Raw genomic sequence first — 14,790 nt, forward strand, 5'->3', positions numbered from 1 at the left:
CCCACGAACCAATGAAAAACACTGACGTGAAGTTGACAGGGCTCCGAGCCCTTTTATAAATACAAAAGAGTCTCGCTGCGATACGCATGCGCGAGCGCATGCAACGCAGGCTCGACCCTAAAAACGAGTCTTTCAGGCCCTGGCGCTGTGATTAAAAAGGCGCTGTACAAACAGGACTGAGCCCCGCAGGACTGTGCATTCATTCAGTGCCAGACAATAAATCTGCATTAGATTATAGTCAGTTTATTCCATGGATCTCCTGCTGAGTTGGAATACATAGTGACCTCAGTTACATGAGTGACTGCCCAGCACTCCAAGGGGGACCGAAGGAATCAAGTTACATCCAGGTACAATCTGCAAATACGGAGCTTTCACATTAAAGACCTGTACAAATATAAACTGTATCTGGAGTCTGAAGGGGTGGATCACCCACAATTAATGCAGAGTCTGAACAAGCAGGACGTTCTGTGATTACAGTAACCAACATATCTACGTCAGACACCTGCAGTGCTTTCCATAGGAGTCTGATGTATTGATATATCTACATCAGACACCTGCAGTGCTTTCCATAGGGTTCTGATACACTGACATATCCACATCAGACACCTGCAGTGCTTTCCATAGGGTTCTGAGATACTTACATATCGACGTCAAACACCTGCAGTGCTTTTCATAGTGTTCTGATACACTTACATAGATACGTCAAACACCTGCAGTGCTGTCCATAGGGTTCTGAGATACTGACATATCTACGACAGACACCTGCAGTGCTTTCCATAGGGTTCTGATATACTAACATATCTACTTCCACCTGCAGTGGTTTCCATAGAGTTCAGAAATACTGACATATCTATGTCAGACACCTGCAGGGCTGTCCATAGGGTATTGATATACTGACACATCTACGTCACACACCTGCAGTGCTTTCCATAGTATTCTGATACACTTACATAGGTACGTCAGACATCACACTGTCCATAGGGTTCCGAGGTACTTATATATCTATGTCAGATACCTCTAGTGCTTTCCATAGGGGTCAGATATACCGACATATCTAGGTCAGACACCTGCAGTGTCTGCCATAGTGCTCTGATATACCAACATATCTACGTCAGACAACTGCAGTGTTTTCCATAGGGTTCTGAGATACTTACATATCGACGTCAAACACCTGCAGTGCTTTTCATAGTGTTCTGATACACTTACATAGCTACGTCATACACCTGCAGTGCTTTCCATAGGCTCCTGATATACTTACGTAGCTATGTCAGACACCTGCATTGTTTTCAATAGGGTTCATATATACTGACATATCTTCATCAGTCACCTGCTGGGCTGTCCATAGGGTACTGATATACTGACATATCTACATCAGACGTCTACAGTGCTTTCCATAGGGTTCTGATATACTTACATATCTACATCAGACACCTGCAGTGATTTCCATAGAGTTCTGATGTACTTACACATCTACGTCAGGTGACACCTGCAGAGCTTTCCATAGGGTTCGGATATACTTGCATATCTACACCAGACATCTGCAGTGCTGTCCATTGGTTCTGATATACTTACATTACTACGTCAGACAACTGCAGTGCTTTTCATAGGGTTCTTATATACTTACATATCTATGTCAGACATCTACAGTGCTTTCCAGAGGGTTCTTACATACTGACATTTCCAGGTCAGCAGCCATGGGGTAAACCACATCAGAAACCATGGGGTAACCACATCCGCAGCCATGGGATAAACAACATCATCAGTCATGGGATAACCACATCATTGGTCCTGGGATAGCCACATCCACAGTCATGGGGTAACCACATCAGAAAACAATGGGGTAAACACAGCGGCAGTCATGCGGTAAACCACATCTGCAGCCATGGGGTAAACCACATCTGCAGCCATAGGGTAAACCACATCTGCAGCCATAGGGCAAACCAGATCTGTAGCCATGAGGTAACCACATCAGTAGCCATGCTGTAAACCACATCCTCAGCCATGGGATACACCACATCCACAGCCATGGGGTAAAGCACATCAGCAGCCGTGGGGTAAACCGCATCCACAGCTATGGGGTAAACCATATCAGCAGCCATGGGGTAACCACATCAGCAGCCATGGGGTAACCACATCTGCAGCCATGGGGTAACCACATCCACTGCCATGGGGTAACCACATCAGAAAACATGGGGTAAACCACATCAGCAGCCATGGGGTAACCACGCCAGCAGCCTGGGGTAACCACGTCAGCAGCATGGGGTAACTACATCAGCAGCCATGGAGTAAATCACATCAGCAGCCATGGGGTAAACTACATCAGAAGCCATGGGTTAACCACATCAACAGCCACAGGGTGAACCACATCAGAAGTCATGGGGTAACCACACCCGCAGCCATGGGATACAAAACATCAGCAGTCATGAGATAACCACATCTGTAGTCATTGGTAACCACATCAACAACCATGGAGTAACCACATCCGCAGTCAGGGGGTAAAACACATCTGCAGCCATGGGGTAACCACATCAGCAGCCACTCCCTTGTCCATCACCATCCCAGGGGTGGTGCTCAGAGCTCCTCCAGAGGGTCCCTGGGTTCTGCCATCTTGTTTCCAAGGTTGGCAGGGAACTCTGGGAGCATCTGAGTGGCCAGGCCAGGCAGGTAACGTCAGAGCCCTCTCCTCATAGGTGCTTACCTAGCAAGGTGACCAATCTCCCTTTCAGGGCTATTTATGGTCTCTCTCTTGGGTGGGATCTCAGATTTGGTTGCAAGATTCCAGCAGGACTGCTCTGCAAACTCCACTTCAAATTCTTGCCTCCAGAACTGCAACTGGAACCTCCAGGACCCGACAAGCTGCCTCCAACAAGAAGGACTCTTCTGCAACATTGTTTTTCAGGGCTTCTGCTAGCAATTGCAACATTTCCACTGGCTGTGCATCCACAGAGCCCAGCGTATCTTCAGTCTGCCTTCCCACACAGAACAGTACCTCTGTGCATCTCAGCTCTTGCAGCTGCCAAAGCCTTGTTTGCATCTCCTCCAAGGGATCTTCAGGCAACATGTAGATCCAGTCCCCAGCAGTCCTTTCTGCAATGCACAGCCCTCTGCGTGCTTCTCCTGCGGCGTGGGATCCCTTTCTGTAGTGCTCTGTGGGCTCCTTCTGCAACTTGTGTCTCCCCATCCTGTGGGACTCCTGTGGGTGCTGCCTCTTCTCCTGAGAGTCCTCTGTATTGCTGAGGGTCACTTGTGACTTTCCCTCCTTGGTTAAGTCCTCTTGGGCCTTGCTGGTCCCCGGCAGCACCACTTTTCCACTAACCGTGAGTTTGTCTTTGCCAAGGCTTGTTGGTGGAATTCCTGCACTGACACCCATCTGCAATCTTCACTCCAGCGTGGGACATCTTCTGCATCCATCAGGAACTCTTCTCCGGCTCCAGGGCTGCAGTGCTGACTTGTTCTTCCTCACCGTCGACCAACTCCTGCAAGTACAGTTGGGTGGGTAGTAGTTCCTACTCCGCTGGACTCCACTGTGACTTCTGGATGTGGTCCCCTCTCTCCACAGGTCTTCTTCTTCAGGAATCCACCACTAGTTTCTTGCAGTCTTGTCTGGATGTCTTATTTTCTTATTTTTCTTACTTTTGGGTGGTTTGGGGAAATTCCAGTTATTTACTACTGCGTTCCTGGTTGCTGGGGAGTACTGTGTTACTTACCTCTGTGGTTTTCTAGCACTCTCAGCTCTCCTTTACACATTCCACTTACCTAGGTGGGGGTCCTGTGTTCGCATTCCATTTTTTTAGTATATGGGTTGGGCTCCGCCTAGGGTCACTATTGGTTATTGTTATTTGCACTGTTTTCTAACCTTTTTTATACCTATTACTGTATATAACTAGTGTATTACTTACCTCCTATTAGAGGGTTTCCCTTCTAGTACTTTGTGGTATTGTGTAACCAAAAATAAAATACCTTATTTTTGTACAACTGAGTGTTTTCTTTCAAGTGCTGTGTGACTACAGTGGTTTTCCATGAGCTTTGCATGTCTCCTAGATAAGCCTTGGCTGCTCATCTACAGCTAACTCTAGAGAGCCTGGCTTCTAGACACTGCCTACACTTCACTAATAGGGGATACCTGGACTTGGTACAAGGTGTAAGTACCTTAGGTACCCTCCACACACCAGGGCAGCTTCCCACAGAAGCCATGTGGTAAATCACATCAGCAGCCATGGGGTAAACCATATCAGTAGCCATGGGGTAACCAAATCAGCCCATACGGCAAACCACATCAGTAGCCATGGGGTAACCCCATCAGTAGCCATGGGGTAACCACATCTGCAGCCATGGGGTAAATCACATTCGCAGTCATGGGGTAACCACATCAGCAGCCATGGGGTAGCCACATCTGTAGCCATGGGTAGCCACATCCACAGCCATGGTGTAACCACATCAGGAGCCATGGGGTAAACCACATCAGCAGCCATGGGGTAAACAGCATCAGCAGCCATGGGGTGTTGCATTGGCTCTCTTTGTACCAATGAGCCTGCTGGGTGTGAGAGGCAGCATCACCTCAATTGTTGACAACTGTCAGCCTAATCCATTTCTGGCCAGCTACAAGCACCTCATCTCTACCCAAGAGCAGGGATGATTTGTGGCAACCAGGTGCATAACATTGTGACTTCTCAGGGAAATCGTGATAGATCAGATCTCATCCTTTTCTCTGTTACATTAGTCTCACACATGCAAAGACAAACAGAAGCAGGAAATGGTTCAATAACATTTATTGACTCAACTGCGTCTTAGATAATATAACATGAACTGCAATAATTAAAATGATGAAACATACTAGAAGCAAAATGGTGACAAGAAAAATAAAACACAGGAAAAGTCTCACCATACTGTCACTATGCACGATATATGTAATTCCTACCTGAGCTATTTTGGAGCACAGCAGGATAAGCCCTAATCCACCCTTCAGGATTTCTCCATGGGAAGAGATCATCCCCCATACCTGAGTATGACAGTAGCGAAGAAGCCTGTTATCTATAGAGACACCGCCCCCATGTGGGCCAGGGGAATGGTGGTCTCAGCGAGCAGCTGTAAAAAATTCAGACAGTATGCAGTCACGGTCATCTGGTGGAACATGCATGGGACAGGGAAATGCTTTTTATAATAAAACAACTGATGTTCTGAGAAAGTGTCCCACGTAAAAATATGTGTGTTTCTGTGAATGATAGAAACGCAGTGTACCACTTGTGCCGACAGTCCTATCTCGCTGCAGCTTTGAAGAAGGCACAGAGTGAAAGAATGTTGTGCTAGGAAATGTAATGCTTTCCTAGGAGAAAGGACAAAAAGATAAAGAAAAATAAAACACCACCACAAACGTGGCTGATCCTAAAAGAATAAAATTAAACACAAGTAAACGTTACTAGGCTAAAGGGCACAGGCAGCAGGCCTAGTTGCTATTATAACGTGCCCACAGGCATCACTAAAGTGATGTGATAAAGCAGCCTAGCTCCTAAGTTAAAAGCACCTTAAATGCAATGCTTAAAACATATATACATAAACGTCAATTGTGACAAGTTAAAGCACACTGGAGCATGTGAAGAAGTGGTCAATTTAGAAACTCAGCAGTGGGCCAATCAAACCAAATTTAAAAGTCAGTGTCATTTTGAAAATCCCCAATTGCAGCTGGGATAAATGAAGCAACAAAATGTTCCACTTCGGCAGGTGGTAATGAGACCAAATCGGTGCCAAGGAAAACCAAAGAGCACTCATGTTCTAAAGCCTGAGCTCCAACTGACGCAGCAGCATTGCATGTTGTGCCCAATGTTGAGTCAAGAGCTGCATGATCTGCGAAGGGCAACTCATAGATGGCTTCCCATGGCAAACGCACCCTCAGTGCGCATGTCTGGTAATAAGCCCTCACCGAGAACATCAACAGATCAGCGTCCAATGAAAGTAAGCACTGTGTAGAAAGACAAACATTTACTGCATGTTCAAAAAGGTACCAGAGGCATCAAAACATGGGCTGCACACAAACCAAAACTGGTCTGAATGACAGAAACCAGTTGTACTCCAGTTCTTCCAGGAGTGGTGCTCCACAATACTGCATCATGCGTTCACGACACCATCTGTCCTCCTTGTTGCAATGGGACAGCTATTGCAAATAAAAAACAGCAACAGTAAGGTGCTACCTACTATAGCTAAAGTAATTAGAAATCCCCCGAAAATACTCAAACATATCGAGTGTATGGCTGAAGGTATTATTCCAAATATAGAAGAGAAAGTGTTTAAGAAACTAGAACCAACAGCCTTAAAGAAATGAACAATCCCTGCAGTACTAGACGAGTTAAAATGTCTCCCACAAATTCACCAGTGTCTCAGAAAATTTGTATTTAAAAGGGACTGTATTTCTCCAGATGACCTCGCCACTTGGATCGCATAGGTCTCGTGTGCAGATGTCAGCGCCACGTGTTTTTGAAATAATAAAGCGTTTAATCTGCTTAACTTGACAAAATTCACATTTGAAGTAGCAATGGGGGGCCAAATATCTGCTACTTTCGTCTGCTGTGCAGTGGGGAGAAGGACGTTACCACAACAGGTGATGATTTGGGAGACCGAACTGACATAAGCAATTCCAGCTCGCATTCCACAACAGTTCTCACTGTTAAGAAGCAGATAGCTTTCATTAGAGAGCATCTGGAATGCTTGTCTAATCAAGGGAACTGGAACTCCCTTGAGATAGCAAGCCAAATTTGCTGCTGAAGAGTTACATGCCCGTGCAAAGACAGCTGCCCACAAACCACTGAATGGCCCACAGATGTCTTGCATTCATTTCCACAAAGAAAGATCTCTTTCATGCCATTGAGACATTTGTGTGAAAAGGGAAGCTCCCATACCTCATTAATGTAACTATCTCTCAGCCTTTCATATCTGCCCACTGAAAAGTTATGTTGTAAGAATGACATGTCACTTTGCACAATGTCTATTACAGGTGAAACAATGCTGTTTAAAGTGTATATGTGGTCGAACAAGATGATAATCCCATTATCTACAACGGTTAATGGTATCTATACATTTTCCTGATCTATTTGCCTTAACTGGGCAGCAGCTTCTTGTTGGGAAAATTTCCAAATTTAAATTATAAACTGCATACAATAAGTGCTTTTTACATTGTCTTCTGGGGCCTAACAGGAAATCCTGCAGGTCTATGTTGTTAGACAGGAGACTGAGGTGTTCTTTAACAGCATATAGTGAGGAACGGTATAACCATTGCTGCCACAATTTCCCTACACTGTATGTTGTTAGTATACCCGAATCATCTGATGACACATAGTGAGGGTCTTGCCGATTTGTTCTAAAACCCCCCTTGGAGATTACAAAATGTGCATGACGACCAGTATTTTCCTCTGGCCACAATAACCACCCGCCAGGATGTGAAAGTGATGTGCTAAACATACCATTTTGGACCCACCCATCGAGCTGATCTTCAATTGCATTGATACATTTTTGCCATTTATAAAATTTAGCAGGGACACTGGGTGCATTTAATTCCTTAATTTTTGCAGAGCATAAACAATTTGTCTGTTGTACAGTTCATTTAAAAATATCATTTGAGCAGGTATCAGGCAAGCTCTAAATAAAGCTTCCTTTCCCCTTATTTGCCAATTTTTAGTTCCCCAAAACACTCTTTAAATCAATTGACTTAAGCCAATATTCATAGCCTTCTATATCCAACCGGGAAATAAATGAGTCATAATAAAACAATTTTGTATCAGTCAATAAAATATGGAGCATTTCCATTATTGGCAATTTAAAATAATACGACTCAGCATTTTTAATGTTGTGCCTAGAAAAACATGCTAACTTTTCGGAGTATGTTTTCGAACTCCCCATTGGTGGAGTTGAACAATGTTACCATTGAGTGTAATCAAAAACAGTTTTTGGGGTACTAGCTCTATGAATGTAATGATGTCCATAATTGTAACAGAACATGTCTCCTAAAGTTTCTTTTGATTGATAAACATCTTTGCTTTCCAGTAAAATACTGTAGTTCAGGTAACACAGAATCAACAATTTTTACATCCCAATCATCAGAAACAACTCCAGGTGTTATTACATCATTCATTGAAAGTTTAAAAATACATATGGAATTTGAATAACCTCTGTCGTGCCATATGTATCAAAAGATACAATACAGAGTAATGGCACACATGCGATAAAACAACTCTAAGTAGACCAAAAATACACTTACAACAGTCAGAATTTTATACACACTGCATCTATCTGGATAGGCACCAAAAGTTTATCCTTATATGAATTTATTGATCTCATTAGACATTCTGGAATACACAAAAACATATACTCTGTATACAACCATAAATGGCACTCTATTATAAAGCCTATATATAATCATTAGTACACAAATTAATAAAAGAAAAAAATATACATTTCAGTGTCAACTTCATTGTTCATATTCACAATCCCATGATAGATCTAATTAACATAACTGCCTAAACCGAAAAACTCCCCATTTGTTTGTCCGTCGTCAGCACGTGTTTCATCCGGGGGAGTACCCCTAGGATTTCCTCAGGACTTTCTCATCAAATAAAGATCCATCCAATATTTCCTAAAACAATATTACCATATAACACAAGTCAGTTACTAATTCTCCTATTCATCCATACCCTAATTGTGAACTTCAAATTGAAAGTCAATAATGTGAGCAGGTGAGAACCATGCAAATATCCAACACAAATAAATAATGTTTCAATGTGTCTATAAGTGAACACATCATTTCATAAGTGTTTTGTCCTATCATGCTATAGACTGTGTAGTGATGTATAAAACAAGTGCAGCCCCACTATAATTCAAATTAAGATCCTATTTAGTGGCAAAAAGATAGTACAAGTTGCAAATAAATAAATTTACGAAATAGAATTGAAAATAATTATAAATATAACTATAAATAAGTGTTGTGCTCCTCATTTGCTCAGAAGGACCCAATTATGCTACATTATGACCCCCACAGAAAGAGGTGTGCCCCCCAGTTTATTTAAATTTTACCTTACTAGCTTGGTTGTACCTAATTTCTTTTAATGCTCCAATGCGCCTCTTGATTCTCGAAGTACAGTCTAGTAGTGTATAGATACGATAAAAGTATATAAAATTATTTCAATTGTTCAACAATTTATAGCATATTTATGATGTTCATGTAATCCCCAAGTAAGCTTACCAATTCACTTGTTAACTGGAATTCATTCTAGAAACTCTCTCCATTTAATTATAGCGATTTCACCTATTGTGAAAATTAGCACCAATTAGTTACAAGTCCAGTATGTTTCGATCTATCCCTACAGATAGAAATTCAGCATCTCTATTTACCTGTTGCAGTATCTGGATATCAGCGAGTACGCTTCCGATTAGTTAAACCGAGTTTCTATCGTGCGTCCTATTTAAATGCCTCAGACGCTACAACAAAATAGAAAGCGGACTATCGCGAACCTAGCCGGCTCTGCTGTGAACATAAACGATGCACTACTATCTTGCGATCTCCCCTTTCTAATTGGTGACAAACGGATACTAAACATCAAAAACGGACTACATTAACTACAAATGAGTCCAAAAGGAAAGCAGCCATATTAGTCCAGTCATTATATCATAATTAGAGGCAGTTCTGTTCTATATAAGCCCTGTGTCAATATACTTACAATCACCTATCTCTCATTCTATATGGTTAAAATTATTTAATTACTTTTACAAATGGTTACCTTACAAAAATGAACTTGTGAAGAGATATGAAACCACATAGACTGTTTATGTCAATCTTCTCTTAAATTAATCCTCCAATTAACAATAAATATGTAGGATATGCTACACTTATTCCAAAATAATGTTTTATATATCCTTAATTTTATTAAATTCAATATAGATTCTTTCACTGAGACTTTACTTATTACTTCTCACCGAGAAAATACTCAATCTCATGATCTGTATTTAATCCTTGTTCAACTGCTCCTAACTTCATGATCCACAGCGATTCCCTTCTTCCTAAGGCCAATTCTCTATTACCTCCCCGTGGGTTCTTTTCACAATGCTCAAAGCCAAAAAACTTGAAATCTTTGTGTGCTCCTTGTGCTTTACATGTCATCATATGCGAGGCTATCGGGTAACGTTCATCTAGTTGTTTGATTGCCCTCCAGTGTTCCGAAATTCTCGTCTTAAGTGGGCGTATCGTACTACCCACATATATTTTCTCACATTTGCAAACAAGCATATAAACTACGAATTTTGTGTTACAATCTATGTGTGATTTTATATGGATTTTACATCCTCTTCTATCAAGAAACTCTTTCTTAGATTGCCATGCCCATTTACATATTGCACATGAACCGCATTTAAAAAAAACACGGTTATGTACATTAAGCCAATTTGGCTTAGTTTCCTCTGGTATATAACTTGGACTTAAAATACTATGGAGGGTGTTCCCCCTTCTAAATGACACCTCCGGTCTCATACCTATGTATGTCTTGAGCACCTCATCTTGGGTCAATATTGGCCAATGTTTTTTCATTATTTTCAATAGTTTCTGAGAAACATCTGTGTAGTCCAAGACAATCCTCAATCTTCGAGCACTATTCCTCTTGACCTCCTCATTTTTTTGAGTCGTTAGTGACAGTGTCTGTGAACGGGAGGTCTTAAGAGCCTTATTCCGAGATTTAGCTATATTGTTATCCGAATAACCTCTCACTTTAAATCTATGCTCCATATCCACAATGGTATCATAAAAATCGCAATCCCTACTACAAATCCTTCTCGCTCTGATCATCTCACCCAACGGTAAAGCCTCTATTTGGTGTAGTGGGTGTGAGCTTGACGCATGCAATATAGTATTGCAGGAGGTGCTTTTCCAAAAAAGTCTACTTTCTATCCTATTGTTCTCCACAAATAATTCTACATCTAAAAATTCTATTTTGAACTCACTATACTTATATGTGAATTTGATATTCACATCATTTCCATTAAGGTAATCACAAAAAGTCTCCAACGCTACTGCATCTCCTGTCCATATCATAAGACAGTCATCAATATATCGCCCCCAATAGAGGATATATGAGTGCCAATTCGCCGCTTTAGAACCCCAAACCCAATTCTCTTCGAACCATCCCATAAACAAATTCGCATACGATGGTGAGAATTTCGAGCCCATCGCTACACCCTGTTTCTGTCTAAACCAGCTTTGTTTGACCAGAAAGTAGTTGTTATTGAGTATAAGATCAATCATATCCAGCAACATATGTGTATGTTCTAATAGGCTCGTCGATCTCTTGTTTAGGATGTATTCTATTGCTTTCAATCCCCAATTATGTTGAATGCTGGTATAGAGAGCTGTCACATCTAAAGTTACCAAAAACATCCCTGGTTCCCATTGGATATCTGACAATAGACTCAGTACATGTTTCGTGTCATTGATGTGTGAAGGTAAATTATTTACAAATGGTTGTAAAAAGATATCGACAAATTCTGACAACCTCTCAGTAGGCCCTCCTATCCCTGAAACTATCGGTCTCCCCGGTGGAAATTTGGATTGTTTATGAATCTTCGGTAATGTATACAGACACGGGTATTTGGGACGAAATACTTGTAGATACAGAAATTCTTCTTCATTCAGTAAATCCTTATCTCTCCAATTCCTTAACATTCTATTTATTTTCCCGGTCAGGGCGGACATTGGATTATACGAAAGCTTCTCATAACATGCAGTATCATTTAATTGTGTGCTCATTTCCAGCTCATAATCTGTGCGATTCATTACCACTATATTACCTCCCTTGTCCGCTTTTTTAATGGTTAAGTCCACATCTAATTTCAAAGTCTTTAGTGCCTTGTATTCCTCTTGTCTCAAATTTGATCTTCTCCATTGTATCTTCTTCGTTTCTTCTTTATCCAAATCATTCCAAACTAATCTAAAAAATGTTTCTATATTACTGTCCATAGTTGATTTGGGTACCCAGGTTGATCTTCGTTTCAGACCACTCGCAATATGTTTATCCGGAGAGATACTCAAGTCTTGTAAGATTGATGATGTGGTTACTGGATCTCCCTCATAGTCTGTGATTGTCATTAATGTTACAGTATCATAAACATCCTGAATCGACAATTTACTCAATGCTCAAAAGATACTTTATCCCAAACAATCCCATCAGGAATTGGTATAGCTGAAATGTTCAGTAGGAACAAGTCTCTGTGGACCTTATGGGAGGGGAAAATAAGATTTTAGGACGTCATCCACCATTTCAACTGTAGAGCGTTCAGGAAGGTAATGGCCATGTATTTATGAGAAAAAGACGATGACAAACCCAATCCAAAGAAGGAAGGCAAGCACAGTTAATAAGAGCCACAGATAGTTCTATGGAAGAATGAAATGGTTAATTTTGAGCCAATTTATCAGCATACGTAATCTTGACAGTTTTGTTGCAGAAGAGGCAGATGAGTCGGTGAAAGTGTCATTGAGGTCTGCAAAATATCCAGAAGCAGTTCATACAAAAATTAGAGCAGTGTTTGGAAGAGAACTGGCAGTAATCTCCCTTGATGGTTCATAGTAAACAAGCCCATCCATTTGAGTTGAATTTGAATAAAATAGCTCAATATTGTTGGCATTGCTTGTCGCAGAAGAAGTTAGTGGGGCTAATGAAAAATAATATTCTACCCTTCCCAAGCTCTGAGAGGTGTCAGTGTTGCTGCTCAAAACCTGTAGAGGAACATCCTGGCCTGTAGTAAGAGGGATTCAGGAACTACCCAGGATCCTTTATGTCTGCTGTACAGGATCGGCCATATGGTGTAGGTTGAAATTGCTGAAGGAGACGAAGTGGTTTTCTTTAGAACCAGGCAGCGGTGGTAGAATAACAGTTCTGGTACCGTGAATTCCCAGGACTGGAACCAGTGCATAATAAGAAGAATTGAACTCCTTTTTCACAGCAATCTTTTCATGCACCAGACCCCAACTTTTGGATTTCAACGGTAGATGTTATTGGTGCATCCCTTATTCCCAAGGAGGTGGCACTGGCAGATGCGTTGTCATCACGGAACTCTTGTAAGTCCTGCAAGACAGTGACATGCTCATTTATGTCAAAACGTGTATCTACCACCTCGGCGCCAGGACCATCAAGATCTGGAACATGCATTTGAGTTCCAAACAGGCATTCTTATGGGGTTTGCCCCCCAGGGGACCTTCTGGGCAGATTATTAAGTACCCTCTGGACTCCATACAGGTGATTAAGCCAACTACGACCCGTGCCTGATACTCTAGCTGTTAAGGATTGCTTTAAGTCCCAGCTCCACAATACTGTTTCCCTCAGGATGATATGGAGATGAATAATACAGTTGGACCCCTAACAATGGTGTCCCTGAATGCCCTTGAGGCGAAAGCAGGGCCCTGGTCTGAGGGGAAAGCCACAACTGCATATGTGCCGATAAAGGTTTGCAAATCTTTAATAACAATTCAAGTGTCACCGAGCATTGTTGCCATACCCATAGGAATCTGGAGAATGAGTCGACAGCGAATAAGATGTTTTTGTATGCACTGTCCGGTGTTAGGGGACTGCAATGGTCCAAGTACACACATTGTAGTGGTTTTGGTCGAAATTAGGAGGGGTGTCTGCGGTGGGCGTTTGACGGTGGATCCTTTTATTTGCTGACAGATGTCACAAAAACAGACATACTGCTTTGTCCTGTCTGTATAGACCTGGCCACCAGTAACGCACTTGTAATAGTGAAACAGTAGCCGCCACACCAGCATGGGCAGAAGCAACCCTGTCATCAACTCAGGTCTCTGATCTTGGTGGGGGAATCACATGATCACCACTCCTGGTATCGTTACTAGGGCAGTATTTAGGCTACATAGGCAGTAGGAATTCTTGACAGAATATGCATTTGGCATGGGCTTGCTTTCAACCAGTCAGTGTTTCATCATCCAACATCGTCCGTGAACAAGATATTGCAGCAACAGAAGCCGTAGCTACTGCTGACTTGGCTTCTCCATCAGCCAAGGCGTTGCCTGTAACGTGTATTCCAACACATTGGTGTCCCAATGTATGAACTACATGTACATTGGGTAGCGTTTCTTTCAGATCCGTTACTTTCCCCTGTGAGAAAGTAGCCTCTTTCTAGCCTTGTTACCCCCACTTTTGGCCTGTTTGTGAGTGTATGTCAGGGTATTTTCACTGTCTCACTGGGATCCTGCTAGCCAGGGCCCAGTGCTCATAGTGAAAACCCTATGTTTTCAGTATGTTTGTTATGTGTCACTGGGACCCTGCTACCCAGGACCCCAGTGCTCATAAGTTTGTGGCCTATATGTATGTGTTCCCTGTGTGATGCCTAACTGTCTCACTGAGGCTCTGCTATCCAGAACCTCAGTGGTTATGCTCTCTCATTTCTTTCCAAATTGTCACTAACAGGCTAGTGACCAATTTCACCAATTCATAATGGCATACTGGAACACCCTTATAATTCCCTAGTATATGGTACTGAGGTACCCAGGGTATTGGGGTTCCAGGAGATCCCTATGGGCTGCAGCATTTCTTTTGCCACCCATAGGGAGCTCTGACAATTCTTACACAGGCCTGCCACTGCAGCCTGAGTGAAATAATGCACACATTATTTCACAGCCATTTTCACTGCACTTAAGTAACTTATAAGTCACCTATATGTCTAACCTTTACCTAGTAAAGGCTGGGTGCTAAGTTACTTAGTGTGTGGGCACCCTGGCACTAGCCAAGGTGCCCCCACATTGTTCAGGGC

This window comes from Pleurodeles waltl, chromosome 5, assembly GCF_031143425.1.
Source record: "Pleurodeles waltl isolate 20211129_DDA chromosome 5, aPleWal1.hap1.20221129, whole genome shotgun sequence".
Classification (NCBI taxonomy): Eukaryota; Metazoa; Chordata; class Amphibia; order Caudata; family Salamandridae; genus Pleurodeles; species Pleurodeles waltl.